We start from the raw sequence: 18,381 nt of genomic DNA, 5'->3' as shown, positions 1-18,381 counted from the left end.
AGTAAACACCACCTCAAAGGCATAAAAATTAAAATAAAATAAAATAATAAAACAAAATAAAACAAAGCAAAACCTCCACTCCCACCCACTCTGTCTTAACATTCAGTTCCCTTCACTGCCAGTTGTCAAGCTCAATTTCCAAAGAAAACATCCACACACACCCGTACTGTTTTCCTGCGCTACCCTGTAGAACAAATTTGACTTTGATGGCTTCTGGGATGGGTTCCTCCCCACCCACTTTCCAGTCTAGCCTGGAGTCCCAAGAACTCCCATCAAAATACTGGCCAGAATCATCCTTAGTTTTTTGTATAGATGGGATCAGCCAAGGTGAGCTTGGAGCTACCAGTTGCAACCCCTTGTAAAGTCACAGCCACCCCCTACCTCATCCTGAGGACCCCCCTCTCTTTCCCAAGGGCCCCCTCCTCCCTCCCCCCTCCCTCCCCTGAAAAACATCTGGGACCATTTGCACCCATCCGGGTATGCAACCCGTGCCCAGCTGCAGCTCTCCATCCTTGTACACATCAACCCACCCCAACGCCTACGTTCACACGTGTTTTTTTATACACGTTTTTTTTTTTAAAAAAATGTCAATCTGATTTTGCTCGTTTTTCCTTTTATTCGTTTATTTATTTTGTGCGCTCACCTGCTGCCCTGAACTGACTCTCCCCTGCCCCGCCCCGCGCCCCGCCCACCGCAACCGGGCCGCTGGAGCTCCACCTTCTTCCGGGAGTGGCCGGGGATTCCCGTCAGCCCCCGCGGCTCTCCGGAAGGGCAACCTAGAAGCCGCTCTAGTCGGCCAGGCTTTTTTTTTTTTTTTCCTTTCCCTGCCCTCTCCCGGGCCGCCCTTCGTTTGCTGGGTAACCAATAAAAGCGCGGGGCGGGGGAAAAGGGGGCGGGGCTTCAAGTTGGAGGCGCTGGAGCGACAGGAGAGGGGCGGGGCGATTGTGCAAGGCTTTCTTAAAGCTGAGTTGATGCGGAAGAGGGCTCGTTTGCAGGACCTTTTTTTGGGGGGAGAGGAGTTAAGAAATTACATTTTATATCAAACCGGCATATGTGCACCTTTAAGACATAATAAGCACTTGCTATGTGTAGGGCCTTCATGCCCGCACTAGCATTAGCTAAATGCACTAATGCAGGGGTAGGCAACCTTGGCTCTTTTATGACTCGTGGACTTCAACTCCCAGAATTCCTGAGCCAGCAGAGCTGGCTCAGGAATTCTGGGAGTTGAAGTCCACGAGTCATAAAAGAGCCAAGGTTGCCTACCCCTGCACTAGTCTTTATGAGACTCCTGTGCAGGGTGTGTGTGTGTCTATCTCGTAGACAGGCACAGCTGCTTTTATAAGTTAATTGATTTACCGAGTAAAAAAAACTGCCCGTTCCCTCTTCCGTTTGGAGGCTGTTCTAACGACAGAGAGGTGAGTAACGGCTTTGCAATGTCCCCCCCCCCGCCCCCGTTAATACTGCAGGTCAGAGATGGGAATTCCATTTGGGCCGAACTCCCAAGTCGATTCACCAAGTTTTAAAATGCAGAGGTTTCTCGTCCCTTAGCGACGCTGAGGTTGTGATGTGGGTTAAGCCCGTTGTAGGTAGTCGCTTAAATGGGATAGTCACTTTTTTGCACTCATTGGCTTTTTGATAAATATGGCAAGTTTACGCTTCTTCCAGGATGCTCCAAGTTAATTTAAAAAAAATCTTGTATGATGTGCTTGGGAGTGACCAACTAACAAAGTTAGTTCAACCGGGTTTTGAAGTCACACTTGAGGGCAGGGGGTCTTCCAACTTGGCCCTTTTATGACTTGTGGACTTCAACTCCCAGAATTCCTCAGCCAGCGTGCCTGGCTGAGGAATTCTGAGAGTTGAAGTCCACAAGTCATAAAAGGGCCAAGTTGGAAGACCTCTGATATAGACTTTAAGAGGAGTGGACTTCAGCTCCCAAAATTCCTCAGCCAGGCACGCTGGCTGAGGAATTCTGGGAGTTGAAGTCCACAAGTCATAAAAGGGCCAAGTTGGAAGACCCCTGCTTTAGGGGAACAGAGCCAAGGGTTGATAGGGACCCTCCATATTCTTCAGTTTTATCTTCTGTTTTATTCTTTAATTTCCTACTTAGTAGTAGCAGCAGCAGGGCCAACAGTCTTCTCAGTATCTCCTTTTCTTCTGTAGGGTCAATGGACTGCTCCTGGATTTCATCCAAATTGGCCTTGGCAGAAAAACAGAGTTGGGAAGGACTTTGCAGGTTTTCTAGTCCAATTTAGTTTTACTCCTGTTCAAGCAGGAGACCCTGTGCCATTTCAGACAAATGGTAGTCCAATCTCTTCTTAAAAACCTCCACAATGTCTGGAGGCAGAACTCGGCTACCAAACACTGTTTGCAGCAGTTGGTGTGGCTAGCCTGGCCAGTAGGAACCAGGCGGGAGGCCCTGAAGTTGAGATATTTGCAGGATTGCCCTCCTGACTAGAATTATCCTGGATCGTGTGGATGTGAAAAGTTGTTGTTGGTTGTTTCTGAGAAATCATTACCTTTCTGTCCCCTCTGCTCTGCGGAGGCAAAGTTTGCCCAAAATTACCTTCCATCCAGAGCAGGGGTAAGCAACCTTGGTTCTTTTATGACTCGTGGACTTCAACTCCCAGAATTCCTGAGCCAGCACGGCTCAACTTGGAAATCTCTCCCTTTCCCCTCAGCATGGCTGGTTACGGGAATTCTGGGAGTTGAAGTCCACGAGTCATAAGAGAGCCAAGGTTGCCTACCCCTTCATCCAGAGGATGAAGAAAAAGCTCTTTTGGAGGGCTCCTTTAATTAACAGATTGACGCTCTCATTAGATTGATCCCTTGGTATGTCGTTCCAGATGCTTTCCCTGGCTGTGGTTGATTTTACTAATTGCCATATGTTCTGTGGATTGTTGTCAGTTGTGTGGCATGCTGCTGAGAGCTTTTGACTGTGGCAGTATAAAAATGTAAGAAAGGGGGGAAAAAAGAATGGTATAAAGGAGCTTCAGCAGCACTGTGCTTGTCATTATCTGAAGAAAGTGGGTGGAGACTCTCAATTCCTAAAGGGATATTTTTGAGCCAGGAATGTAGCTTTGGCCAGAATTAGAGCTGTGACTAGGTTAAGCATGTTGTGGGAATCAGGGTTTCTCCCTCTCTGTCTTGCTCTCTTTTTATTAATCTGTTTGTTTTTGCTACAAGGGGGTTAATACAGTTTTGCAATTTGCCTCGAAACAACGTTTGACATTTTCAGGGAAGGAAGGCGAGTCTCGTCTCTGGAGGGAAGTAATGTCCTTTCACTTGCTTATGCTCCCATTTGTTTGCTGTGGTACAGTGTAGGTTGCCTTGGAGATCTTAGAAAGAAATGAGAGTGCGCAGCTAGCATTCTACCTGGTTCAGGAAAATTCTGGGTGGTTGGTAACCCCCGATTTCAGCCTACAGATTCATTTAGCTCAGACATGTCAAACACAAGGCCCGGGGACTGTATGCGGCCCACAAAGTGGTTTCATGTGGCCCGTGAAGCCATCCTGGAAACAGTGAGGGAACGGCCCCCGCTGCCTTGGCCCTAGCCCAGGCCGGCCGGGAGCCAATGTACAATTTTGTGGTGGCCATCTATGCTGAAACGCATTCAATCTTAGCTCCACAAGGCCGTCCGGAAACAGCGAGGAACCAGCCCCTGCCGCGTCGGCTCCGCCCCCTGGATGCATGCTGGGGAGATGTCACCCTTTGTGGGGAATGAAGAAATGGACCATGCCTTGGTGCTTGCCCCGGTCCCACCCCCTTCTGCCAGAGACCCTCAGATCTGTGCCACTCCTGCCCAGGCCCCCACAGGCACCCTTGACGCGAATGATGTAGAGCTGGCCATGCCCACCCACTAGGCCACACCAACTCCATCCACACCCACCCAGTAGGCCATGCCCACCCTGGCCACACCCACCCAGGCCCCCAAGGGCAACCACAATACTGATGCGGCCCTCAATGAAACTGAGTTTGACACCCCTGATTTAGCTTCTCCACTAGGCAGTCTCCTGAGTTATGCCATTCGTGCAAAAATAGGGATGTGGGCACAGAGCTGGATTCTGCAATCCGAATATAATTGGAGAGATGGCTGAGATAGAATGACAGATTTGGCTGTGATTCACTAGAACGAGAGTTTACTCAGTTAATTCAATTTTGAAGAGATTGCTGGGCCATAGTCTTAACCATCCGGGCTGGGTTCACATCAAACTAAAATGTGGTTGACTTGTCTATGACAGGGGTAGGCAACCTTGGCTCTTTTATGACTCCTGGACTTCAACTCCCAGAATTCCTGAGCCAGCATGGCTCAGCTTGGAAACCTCTCCCTTTCCCCTCAGCATGGCTGGCTCAGGAATTCTGGGAGTTGAAGTCCACGAGTCATAAAAGAGCCAAGGTTGCCTACCCCTGTCATAGACAAGTCAACCACATTTTAGTTTGATGTGAATCCATCCATTAGTTCCATCCATTGACTGGTGGTGTTTTGTACTCTGATTGCCATATAAAATCAGGCAACCTGTGGCTAAGATCTTTAAAACCAAAATTTTTTCCCCACTTTGAAAAACCTTTCCTTAGCATCTGTGACGTAGTACACATCAAAGCTTGGGAAAGCTTATATGCAAAATCAAATAAAGCCAAGCTGGCTGTTTGCAGTTGTGAAGTATTTGTAACGGAGAAACCGAGAAACCGTTTCTAGGAATCTTAGCTCTTCTGCTGACTGAAAATAGATTTTCACTTCTACTTGTCTAATGTGGAAATACCCCCCCCCCCTTTTTTTTTCCCCAAGCACTCTAATCAACTCTGGTACCTTGAGAAGATTGCTCAGGAAAATGTGTGCAACTGGTGAATAATATATCCTCCATAATTAATTATAATCATATACTAATTTTTCTTCTGGTTTTTTTTTTCATTAGCATATATGCTACCATACAGCGATTTTTAGTACTGTATAATGATGTACAAAAGCATTAGTGCAATGTATTGTGCTTGTTTTACCATTTTGATTTTTTTAAAGTATTTAATATTGAAACATTTAAATTAAAAGCTTTAAAGAATTGCTAATACTCATTTGAAAGTGATATAATTATACATTTTGACCAGTCATGCCAATTAATGGTATACGGCAGGAAACTGTATACATTTCAGACAAATGGCTGTCCAATCTCTTCTTAAAAACTTCCAGTGTTGGAGCATTCCCAACTTCTGGAGGCAGGTGGTTCCACTGGTTAATTGTTCTGACTGTCAGAAAACTTCTTAGTTCTAGGTTGCTTCTCTCCTTGATTAGATTCCATCCATTGCTTCTTTTCCTGCCTTCTGACACTTTGGAGAATAGCTTGACTCCCTCTTCTTTGGGGCAGCCCTGAGAGATTGGAACACTGCTACCATGTCTCGCCTCGTCCTTCTCTTCATTAAGCTAGACATACCCAATTCCAGCAACCGTTCCTTATATGTTTTAGCCTCCAGTCTCCTAATCATCTTTGTTGCTCTTCTCTGTACTCTTTCTAGAGCAGTGGTGGCGAACCTATGGCACGCGTGCCAGAGGCGGCACTCAGAGCCCTCTCTGTGGGCACACGAGCCATGCCCCAGAGATGCCAACCATCCCTCTTCAACCAGCCACCCGCTAACTCGTCGAGGTCCCACGTGGCTGGATGCATCCCAGCACCCATGCGCTCGCTGGCCTGTGTGTGCAAGGGCCAATGGTGTCAGGCAGCAGCCGCCCGGCCCCTGCCTCGCCTTGCCCTGCGACAATGGCACCCCCACCCTGTCTCGCCTTGCCTCACTCCGCAGGACGAGCCTCCTGTCCACCGCCCCACCCAGCAGAGACCCCCTGGATCTCCCCCAACCCTGCCCAGCCCCCACATGCGTCCCTCCCCATGAGCAACATTGAGGTGATCACGCCCACCTTGGCCACACCTACCTAGTCTGCCATGACCACCATAGCTAAGCCCACACAGTGGGCCACGCCCACCTGGCACCCGATGATAAATAAGTGGGTTTTGGGTTGCAGTTTGGGCACTCGGTCTCTAAAAGGTTCGCCATCACTGGACTAGAGTCTCAACATCTTTTTTACATCGTGGTGACCAAAACTGGATGCAGTACTCCAAGTGTGGCCTTACCAAGGCATTGTAAAGTGGTATTAAGACTTCACGTGATCTGGATTCATTTTATGACATATTGCAAAATATGTCATAAAGCATTTCCAGTGGTCAATTCCTGATATTTGACCGCGCTATACAGTTCAACATGGGCTACTTTCAAGGCAGATTATTAGAATAGAATAGAGCTGGAAGGGACCTTGGAGGTCTTCTAGGACCCCTGCTCAAGCAGGAGAACCTATACCAGCCATGTCAAACTGCCGGCCCCGTGGGCCAGATGCATCATATTGAAACCACACCCACCCCATTGCCGGCAATGAGGAAGAAGTCATGATACGTCACGCAACATCACATGACATCATGAGTTTGACATGCTTGACCTAGATTAGGGGTAGGCAACCTTAGCTCTTTTATGACTCATGGACTTCAACTCCCAGAATTCCTGAGCCAGCCATGCTGAGGGGAAAGGGAGAGGTTTCCATGCTGAGCCGTGCTGGCTCAGGAATTCTGGGAGTTGATATCCATGAGTCATAAAAGAGCCAAGGTTGCCCTACCCCTGACCTAGACCATCTCAGACAGGTGAATGTCCACTCTCTTTACTATCTCCCTGAATTTTTAAGAATTTTTCAAGTATATTAGAAGCTCTATTGTTGTGAAGGCATTGAGAAATCTGGATAAGGAAGTATCTGTGAAACAAGAGCTACTTCCTTGTGTAGTATGTTATATAACTCCTTCTGAAAATATAAACAGAAAAAATGCACTTGGAAAATGATGCTGCAATCGATGCGAGGTTTAATGAGAAGTTCAACTACGTTTAATTATTAGACTTGACTCCTCAAAGGTAAAATGAAAAGGTTCTCGCAATTTCTTTCCTTTGAAAATTAATTCAGCCACTTGCTCAGCAAAAACATTTTGATGATTTCAAAAAAGTGGAGAGATCAAGCAAGAGTTTTTTTTCCAGAACATTGTGTCTTGTCTTTCTCCATAATTTAAATAGTTAATTTAAACAGAAGTACTGCTTCCAGATGCGTGTCAGCAGAGTTTGGTTTCACCACAAATTTGAGAGAGAAAAAATATCCTAGTGGCTGACCAGTAGAAAGCAGGAAAAAAAATGAAATATCCACATTCAGCTACTGTTGAAAACAGATAAAATTATTTCATTTTCATCAGAACATATCTGTCTTCCTGCTACTTTTACATTAGCTAATTATGATTGCTTTCACATCTCCTCCAAACCCATATCCCATTTATTTATTTACTGAGCTATTGCTGTTTCTGGCTTTATTTCTTTTTGTTTTTGGCTCTGATGCAAGCAATTTGAATCCCCAAAACATTTACTTACGCTAAACTGAATTGCAAATAATTTCCTGTATATTTCTCCATGCAAAACTATCTTGTCCAAATGCTAAGCCTCAGCAGGTAAAAGCAAAACCTGAGATGAACACTGGACTCTTTACACTTGCTTTTAGGCAATGTAAAGGCAATTAATGCAACTAATTTGTAATTAAAGACATGTTCTTTAGCTTACTGTTATACCTACCCTATGTATTGGAAATTAAAGTGAATGTAAGACTATCTGTGTCCTTTCCGTCTCTATTTTACAGTAGGCGGGTTTGTTTTTTTTTACTTACAAAAGAAATTATTAAAAACTCTGATTCATACCATCAGCCATTTGAATCTCTATTTCAAAATAATATGCATTGTGCATTACTCATAATTTGTTCAACTTGTTTTAAGAATTTTGCATTTCTCAGATCCAGGACTTTTAAGTAAGGGCTTTAGGTAAGTTAGAATAAAGGCAATATATAAGAAACCTAATGTTATAAGAAGACAACATATTTTGTTGTTATTATTTCTTCCATTGCAGTCTTTGTATCTGATGTAAAAGCTTTTTTTTTCTTTTTGTATTTTATCTCTCCTTGGCCTAAATTCAGATGTGGCATCCTTGTAAAACCTCACATTTGATAACAAAGAGCTTCTTAAAGTGATTCCAGAATGTGGGAAAAAATTATAACATTAGTCTTTCCTATGCCATATGTAAAAATATCTCTGCCAGTAATAAATAACCGCATGAGAGCAGTGCTCAATATTTTTGCCCAACATATCAGTTGCCTGCATTCAGGGATCCATGCACCGAGATACACATTTGAAGTTGGCACCCACTTGATTTGCTGTCTTTTATTCCATTGCCAGGGAAGGCCACAAACAGGCCAGATGCTGTCAAACTATCCATCAAAATTTGCAACAGTCAGGACCATACAGTACAAATGAGGTTTTAGGAGGGTCTGTTTCCATATCTATATGAAATCTGCAACTTGATTCGGTAAAGGAAACATATGCCAAGGTAGACACCAGAATGAGCTTTCAAGCCACTGTAAATAATTGCCCCACTGTAATCGTTCTAGCCAGACTTCCCCTGGAATACTGTTGTCAAAGCCTGATGCCACTCTTTTCAACAAGATAAATGGGTTCCAGGAAGGGCAGTAGAATCAGTCAAAATACGGAAAATGAATGTTCTGGAAACACTTCGAAGGAACTGAATCAATCTAGCTGGAAGAAGCAGGGGGGAGAGACAGCACAACACCCTTTAAATTGCATTGGTCTTTCTAAAATGTGAATCTCAAAAACCGAGAAAGCAATATACTTAATTATTTACAACTAATTGTTGTTATATTAGACAGCTACAAACCTAAGACATTTCTAAATCCCCAGTTTGTTCTTTTAGGGGACATATTTAAATAACTGAAGAATTAAGCTGGAACTATGTTGCTATAACTTGCTACTGCGTTTCAAAATTCAGCTGTGATGTTCATATTTTCTTCCATCCAACTTCTATACTGCCCGAAAATCACACAAAAAGAGGCTGCTCTTTGATCATTTGCACCTTTCCTCCTGCACGAAATACTTTTTGAGAGGTAATGGATGCTTTAAAACAGATCCTGTTTGGAAACATGGAGAGGCTCTTAGTTGTTTGATACCTCATATTTACTCAGAGTCTATAGGAACAGATCTGTTCTCAAAAGGGGTGCAGGAACAATAATATTCAGCTGAATTTGGGAATAAATGAAGTCAAAAGCAAAAGCAGGATTGTACATCTCCTTAAAGGCCACATTCCATCGGAACTTCTTCAGAGATATATGTGCATTCGATTGCTGTCTCATTTACACAAAGCTATTTATTGTTTTGCAGTCCCAAAGCATCAGGTTTGTCCAATCCACAACACATGGACTCCTAGTAATGCGGCCCCACAAGTTAATAAAAATATTAAATAAAGGAAGTTAACTATAGTGTATATTTGATACGTGGCCCAAAACAATCCCTCTTCACTCAATGCAGCCCAGCAAGCCAAAAGGTTGGGCAACCGTGATCTAGACAGAGTGATAGTTCAACAAAAATCAATATTGCCTTCATCCCGTCTTCTCCACAAATGCTAAATTCTATCTAATCAATCTCGTCTAAGGCATTCCTGTTACTTGCCTCGTTTTGCTACAGTAAGAGACCCAGCCTGTTTAGGAGCGATAAGCGATTCCTGCAATAACTTAAATAAGATCCAAGGTAAGCTATGCATTAAAAAAAAATCTACATTTTTTTTATTTTTACTTTGCACTGATGGGTTGCATTACGCTGGGCGTGCTTGTGTGCGACTCTTATCACGCTCATCCCCGCATCGGGGAGAGAAAAATAAAAAAAATCTCTACCTCCGGCCCTGCCGGCCAATGGCTTCTCGCCCGTCGTTTCCTGCCAAGGCCACCCCCAATGACTGGCAAGCCAGCCAGCCAGCAGCGCAGAACCCCCCGTTCGGTCAAGGCCCCAAGATCCGGGGCGGGCGGGGGGAAAAACTACAACTCCCAAGATGCCCCGGGGCGCGTCCTTCGGCGCCGGCCAATGGGAGCGCGCCTTTTTCCCGGCGCTGCCTGTGTGTGGAGCTTTGTGTGCGTGAGGAAAGAGAGGAGGCGGAGGGAGCGGGAACGAGCAGGGCCGAGACCGGGACGCCGAGGACGAGCGGAGCGCCAGCGCCCCCTTCCTTTCCCCCCGACTCGGTGCCGCCCCCCTTCCCGCGCCCTCGGCGGCTCTCTCTCCAGGCCCTGCGGCTCCTCGGCCGCCCGGGACGGCACCCGGAGGGGAAGCGGCGGTGGGGGGGGGAAGGAAGAGGCGGCGACCGAGGCCGGAGGAGCGGGAAGCCTGCAGAAATTGAGCCCGGGGATCGAACGCGGCCTACTGCGGGGCCAGGCCCGCCCCCCTTGCCGAGCCTGGCTCGGGCCGGCCCGGCTCGGGGCTTCCCCGGCGTGACTCCCGCGGTTTGTGTCTCGGCGGCGATCGGTCCGATACGGCGGGGGGAGTTAGAATGGAACTGACTGAAGGTGAGGCGGGATGGAGGGGGGGGAGGAGGAGGAGGGTGAGCGGGAGGGGCGGGGGGTGGGGGGGGGGGGGGGCCAGAAGCCTGGGTGGCGAGGCGGGCGGGGGAGCGGGCGCTGCTAACAATGCAGTTGACTCTCTAAAGTTGCTAGTCCTCATCAGTCTTTGCTTCTCCAGGTTGCGGCGCTTAAAACTCTGGCCCTGTTTCTTTTCTTTTTTTAAAAAAAAAGCCCCTGATCTCTTGGATAGGATAAGTTAACAATAAGTTTCTGCTGGGATTCTTGGAGTTGCAAATGGGGGAGGGAATGCCAGGCTGGGAAAGTTGGGCTTTTCTCCCTTCTCTTCCATTTTTTTCCCTCTTTTGCATTGACGTCTTTTTTTTTTTTTAACAACAACAACAACAACAATAAAATACCTTGGAGCGGTTTGGTTGCTGAAAAGGAGGCAGCTTGTGCAACTTGCTACATGGTATAAGTGTCCTAAGTTGCAGAGGCCGTTTGTATTTGTAAGTGGTGTGTTTGTATACACCGTTTATACAATGTTTCGGCGTGCACCCATTACAGTTTTTAAAAGTGTATCCGTTTTATGTCAACGACGCCTAGTAAGTAACGTTTAGTAATGGAAAGTGGTGTGAAGTCAAAGAGTCCTGCAAACATCAGCTCCCCAATTCTATTTTATCTAGTAATCTCAGCTTGTCTAAACCTATCATCTTGGCAACTGTGTAAAAATTAAATGGAAAGAAATAGATGATACTTTGAGCTTTTGAGATGCAGGGTAACACAACAGGCATGACAGATAATCCCTGTACATATTGTATTCATGCCCAAGCTGCTGGGTGAAAGAGGGCAAATTGCCTGAAATCAATTATGATTTTAAATTTGGAGTCAGGTTTCTTCAGTTCAGCCTTCTCCAACCTGCTGCCTTTCAGATGCATTAAATTACAGCTATTATCAGCAGAATAGTTGGGTGCTAGAATGTGAAGAGATGTAATCCTGCTCCACATCCTGAAGGATTAATTTGTAGAAGGCAAGCTGGTGGTTATTGTGGAAGGATGGCTTTTGAGAAAGGTTTTGAATTTTGAGAAACCCTGTGTGTTTAGTTGCTAGTTAGCCAAAAGCACTAGTCAGTAGTAAGCAATTAAAAATATTCAGGTATGAATGATGTGTGTTAATTACTCCACTACAGCTCAGTCCCTGCTAATACATGGTTAAATTGTAGTGGGAAGAGGAATAGAGGATATTTTTTGGCAGTTAAGAGAACTAATGATATGAAAATGCATCAGAAATGAGACACGATAAAGAGGAACAGACTAGTGTGTGGAAATGGGCTCAAAACTTTTTCAGACTCTGAAGAGATTGAAGGATATATGCAAGGTAAAGAATAAGCGAAATTAAATTGCTCAGAATTCTGAAGGAAAGAACTGGCTCCATTGATCATTGTGATGGCACTGGAGCAGTCATCTACTCCAAACCCGGTGCAGGATCTACTGGAACCTTTCTGACAGAGGACCACCCAGCCTCAGAAGACCTCTATCAGTGATCAAGTGAGCCATCATTTTTAAGAAGGTTCAGATCAATTAGGAGTGGGAGGATTGTAGTGAGAGTCCAGTACTGTGTTATGATCTTGGTGATAAAAGCAGGGCTCCTAAAATAATTTTAAATGGTTTCTCTATTTTAAACTTCAACCCTCTTAGTTTAAGGAATAAAAGAGACTGTTTATGGAAATTGTGTGTGTGTGTGTGTGTGTGTGTGTGTAGTGGAATGAATGACGTTAGGAAGGAATCTGCTGTGTGATCTGTACATGGTAACCAAGACGGTCATAGAAGAAGCGTGTGTGAGAGCAGAGAGAGAGAGAGAGAGAATCTGGAAGAGGTGTGAGGTCTGAACTGTGGATTTTGAATGGATTACACAACACGGTGCTAATCGCTGTTGTGTGACATTTTGCGTGGGAAGGCATGACGAGTCACGAGACAGGGACATTCTTGGAATTGGGAAGTTTGAGGCTGACCTGGTAAGGAAACAGCCTTTTGTGTATGTGTGCTTGCAGCGCCTACATATATCAATACGCACAAACATCTCGGGGAGGGGTTTGAACTTCGAATTGGAAATATTCTCTTCCAGGGGGAGCATCTCTGGCTCTCTTGGAACAGGGGAGAAGGATAATTGTGGTGAGACTATAGATAATAGTTTTGTGTGATGGAGGAGGAAGAGGAGGGCCACTTAGATTTAAAGGGGCAGGGGCAGCCATATTTGCTGCCAGATACTGCAGTGTAAAATCTCTTTCCTACTCCACCCCCAGCCTTCCCTCCAAAGGAAACCAGCCCTGTTTGGGGTTAACAAACGGGGGTTTTACTTCTTTCACCGGGATCCTTATTCCCTGCTTACCATTACACTGTTTCAGATTTATCACAAACAAACTGGGGGAAGCTTTCCATTTTTTCCTCCCTCCCTTCTTTTCTGCAGCCAGGACTGCTAGGGACTGCGGTGCAGGAATTAACCCTTTTCGGTACAAATCTGCAGCAGGGTTATTCTGATTTTTTTCTTCTTCTTCTTCTTCTTCCCCCGTCTCCATTTTCATGAAGAATTAAAGAGAAATAGATAGAAGGGGCTGCCTTTCTCGCATGTGCGCTGAAATGCCTTCTACATTTTCTCTAAGTAAACAAGGAAATTGCATCCCCATCAGCTGCTGACAAAAGGCACACTCGTTTGTGCACAGCTAGCTAAAATTGATCTTTTAAATTTAATACCAGCGAGGATTTTCTCTTAAGGCTTTTCTCAATATTTTTTTTTCCCTCTTGTCTATTTTATGTTGATAGTGAGGCGATTTCTCTGTTTTAATCATCACTGAATTGGGCAATTGGTGTTGTTTGAATTTCATGCACAGCAGACAACAGCGATGTGAGACAAATTGCTGTTCAGGTATCTAATTAGTGGGAAGTAGGTATATTTGTGTAATGTTTGAAAGTATTTTTCAGTTTCATAGTGCAGGAGAGAAAAGCTCCATATACTGAATATATATATATCTTTACTATATTAGATATGCTAATTCTCTTTCTCCTGTATTAATATGATGTTTGGACAACTGGAGCAGTATGTGTGACTATCTTGTAAATAAGGCACAACCTTAGTATGCTTGGATGTACTTTATGTTGTTTGATCCTGCATCGTTCAGTTTTGGAACACAAATAGACATATTTATATGAGCGTTCCTTTTTGATGTACTTATTCAAGAGACTTCTCAGTGGTGCTGTTTTTGTCTTTTAAAAACTTACCAGCTGATAAAATATAATGTGTTATTGTGATTGATTCAAGGATGTAGTTATCATAGTAGCATTTCATTAATATTTCAGAATTTCCTCATGTTGGACTCAGCAGTCAGTCTAGCAATGGAGCCATTCTTTCTGGTTTCTATTTTTCTTTAAGTGGGTCATAGTAAAAGATGATCAATGCATGACAGAAGGTGTGCCTGCACAGCTTACAGTGATAATATTAGGTTTCTGTGACAGAATAAATGCTAATGAACATATAAATATAAGCTGAGAAAAGTGAAATTTGTAGCCAAATGCTTTCCAGGAATAATGTATTTTCTCCCCAAAATGAATTATTTGTTGTGACTTAAGTGCTACATGTATGTAAAACTAGAAATGACTCATCACATTGTATGATGGTAAAGCTGGAGAACAGTTTTGCAGTTCAAGGCAAACACTATCTAGATTTCTGCATGATTTAAAAACATGAAGATGAACAGGTTATTGTGTTGGTACAAAAAATATCAGCCAAGTGAGATGATATATTATTTTATATGGCAGTATAAATACTGCAATCGGTTTGAGAAATAAGCTTTTCTGATATTTTGAAAGCCAACTATTTCAATATCAATAGCAGTACATAAGCATGCTACTGTAAGTTTTTATTTACATATTTTAATCTGGAAAGAGGAACTTTGCCCAGGCTTTGTTGAATGACAAATAAATGCATGTATATGAGAACAGTCATTGGAATACAGGTTGTGTATGTGCAAGTAGGGTTATGATGGGAGGCAAACATTGTAGCAAGGCAAACCTCTTTTGGAAGAGGATGCCATTAATTTCAACAGAAATTAAAAGTTGTTGCTTATTATTGAAGGCTCAGCCATATGATCTCCTCCCATAATTGTCACTGATTATTGCTGTCTGTATATGTTATTAGTTCTTGTCCTATGAGTATATGAGTACTCCCAAATGGTATATAAATGATCAAGTAATATTGTGAAAACAGAAAATCACAAATGGCTATCGGCAGCAATGAGATAATCAGAACTTAATAAATCACCTGATTTTTTTTTCCTTCCTTCCTTCCTTCCTTCCTTCCTTCCTTCCTTCCTTCCTTCCTTCCTTCCTTCCTTCCTTCCCTCCCTCCCTCTCTTTCCTTCCCTCCCTCCCTCCCTCCCTCTTTCCTTCTTTCCTTCCTTCCTTCCTTCCTTCCTATTTATATTTCACATTTTCAAGGTTGCCTATCTTCTCAGTTACTCTAAATGATGTACAGAATTAAAGTTAAAGTTACAAAGCATCAAATAGAACAGAAAAGGGGAGTGATCATCCTAGTGGAACAAACAGCCACTAAAAACCCCTCACAGGTGGAACTCAGCTCCTACTGTAGAATAAAGTCTAAAGAAAAAGCCAAATGTTCAAGGCACAATTAAAGGACAGCAGGATCAGAGTCATCCGAATCTCCGAAGAGATATTGTTCCAGAGGTCAGTGGTCATGATTAAGAAGGCACATTTCCTATGTCCTATAAAATGATATTGCTTAATAGATGAGATTCGTAGCATGATGCTGCTCTGTCTTGTTTTATAGGATGGGCAAAAGCAATGGGAGAGAGATTCTCAAATTATTATGGCGTATGGGCCTTTGTAGGTGATAAACAACTCTTGAATTGCACCACAAAGCCTACTGATCTAGTAGTGTCACTCCTGTAGCAGTGGTACATGCCCATAACTGCATCTGGATCAGTTGAAGTTTCCCATTGGGTCTTCAAGGGTAGCCCATGTAGAAATCATAGAAGTAATCTACATTCAAGGTTATCAGGGCCTGAGTGATAATGAGTAGGGCCACTCAGTCCAAGAACATGCACGGCTGGTAAATGAGACAAAATCATGCAAAGCCCTTCCTGGCTATAACTGTCAACTGCTCTTCAAGCAGGAGCTGAGATTCTGGGAAGACCTCCAAAATGTTCAACTTCTGTCTAGGACAGGGGTCTTCAAACTTGGCCCTTTTATGACTTGTGGACTTCAACATGTGCCTGGCTGAGGAATTCTGGGAGTTGAAGTCCACAAGTCATAAAAGGGCCAAGTTTGAAGACCCCTGGTCTAGGAAGTACAGCCCCTTTCAGAATTAAAGATATAGAATCCTTAAGCTCAGATGGTCCAGGTCACCACTGTCATTAGGTCTCACAAAAGGTTGAGTTTACATCTCATCCGGGTCCCATTACCCCTCAAGCAGAGACAGTACCTTGCCTGCATTCTCTTAGCCAGCCAGGAGTTGAGATATACAAATGAGTATTACTGACGATAATGATCTCATTCATGTAAAAATGCAATGTATCTAAGAATCTTTTCACAACTTTGTGAAAGTGTTCGATCCAGGTGGATTTTCCTAGGCAGAGAATGCAAAAAAAAGGTAAAAACAGTCTTAAACAGGTGTGCACAATATGGAGACCCAGGCCCAGGTGAGTTTCCCCAACTCTTAGGATGTGGTCTCCCCCTATCATTCTGAATTCCCGCTGAATTGTATTATTTACGTAACAGAGCATGGAAATAAATATGTGGGAATAATCAGGGCTATTACAGAAATAATTGAAAATAAACATCAGACTTTATATTTACACTGCCTTCAACATACCACTCAATGGTCAAGCCTGGAAATTGGCCAGAGAAAGATTATGTACCTTTAATATCGCATCTGGGGGTGGGATTGCCTAATTTGTGTAAATATGGGCAAAGTAAGGCTATATCACCAAACGTACAAGTTGAGTGGGAAGGGCGGAAGTTCCTACGTTGTACAGATTCTAAGTTAATTGTGCGCAAATTATTTGAGAGCCCTCCTAGTTAAAAAAAAACCTTGTTTGTCAGGAAGAAAAAAATATATATAAAAGTGATATTGGACACATGTTACCCGTCTTTCTAGTTTGTGCACTCTCGCATTCAATTAAGGAGCAGAATTGTATAGCTAGAACTGTTCTGCACTGAAACCTCACAGTTCCTTAAAAAAAAAATGAAGCAATTTTCCTGGCACCCAACCCAACAACATCCCTTTATTTATTGGGGTTAAACAGAATTTTTAAAGGAACACCACGAAGATTGCTCATTGTTGTCTTCGGTCTCAGTGACAGTAATCCTCCAGCTAATTGCTGGATGGGGCAGCCTTGGGAATGAATGTTCTGTTCCCTGGGGAGAAAATCCTGAGCTATCTGGGCCTTTGGCTTGATCCAACCAACCGAGCTCTTCCTGCGTGCTCAGGGCTGGGCCATCGAGACATCTGGGCTGCCTGATCTTTTTGGCCCCGAAGGCAGATTTGGAAACCTGAGAAAATGTCACCGTGATCACCACAAAATGTCTGCTGCGTTCGGCCTGTCTCTAGTTACAAAAAAAAAAACACACAAAAACCCACAAGCTTTCTTTCCTCAGGAAGCTGTGAAGAGGGCAGAGGCTGACTTCAGCCTTCGGATACAAAATTATAGATAGGCAGCAGCATAGCAAAGCGCCCATTTCACAAATGGCAAGTTGGCAAAGATAGGGAACTCTCCGCTCTTCCGCATTTCTGAGTCTCAAGAACCATTTTTTTTCCTGTTTCCAAATCTGCATTGCTTCTCCAAGCGCAGCTTACATTAGAAAATTAAGCATTAATTTGTTGCTCTTGTATTTTATTTGAAGCACGTTGTCGCTAGCACGAAGGCCACACTAGAACCTAAGCACTTTCCAAACCACAATGTTTATAGAAGAGTTAAGACAGCAAAAGAAAGTAAACATGCTTATGTTTGGCTACACGATGGGCCCTAGTGACAGGATTAAAAATTCATCATCTTATTTTGTTACTGATACTCCTTAGCCAAAGTAAATATGTGTCGTTGTCTTTTTTTCTTTTTTCTTTGGTCTAGAAATGAACATAATTTGCTTTCTGCTGGTCATCTTGTAGAATATTAATTTTCAGGTATGAACCACTCTGATAATGAATTCCAGCACGTGAGTAAATCATGGAAAAATACAGAATGGCAATTATTGCTTTTTATAGCATTTTAAGCATGTAGTAAATGTCCTCAGGCCTCAAAACTAAACACGTTCCCATAACGCAAGTTGCTTTCGGCAATTCATTAATGGGTTACAGATAATGTAATTGAAAGGAATGAATGGAAGGAGCAGTCTGACATAAGTACTTAGTGAATAAATAGCACTAATGAATGCTTCTAGTGGTCCTCCAACATCAACCCATGGGTGAGACTAAAGAAGGTTATGCATCACTTGGTGTATTTTTGCTGGTATATTTTACTGAAGAAGCAATGAGGACGAAATCATCCTTGCCATAATTGCCTCCTAAAATGAAATGATCACATTTACCTGGAATATTCTTCTGCCTGCGTTTTCTCATTGCATCATCTGTTCTGTTATCCCCCAATTCCTGGTAAAACTGGAAGTTGAATGAATTGGTGCAGAAAGAAAAGATGCATAGAAACTATCAGGCTTGTTGTCAGAACAGGAATATAAAGTGGTGTCATTTGCTAAATGAATATGTAGCATATACTGGACGATTTTGGAGATCCAGTTTCAGTTCCCACAGACTTTACTGCACACAGCTTGGCCTTCTTAACATGGTTGCTATAGACCAGTGGTGGCGAACCTATGGCACGGGTGCCAGAGGCGGCACTCAGAGGCCTCTCTGTGGGCATGCGCGCCGTCGCC

The sequence above is a fragment of the Protobothrops mucrosquamatus genome, unplaced genomic scaffold (assembly GCF_001527695.2).
Source record: "Protobothrops mucrosquamatus isolate PMUCROS unplaced genomic scaffold, P.Mucros_1.0 scaffold799, whole genome shotgun sequence".
Taxonomy (NCBI): domain Eukaryota; kingdom Metazoa; phylum Chordata; class Lepidosauria; order Squamata; family Viperidae; genus Protobothrops; species Protobothrops mucrosquamatus.
This window is presented reverse-complemented; position numbering follows the sequence as displayed.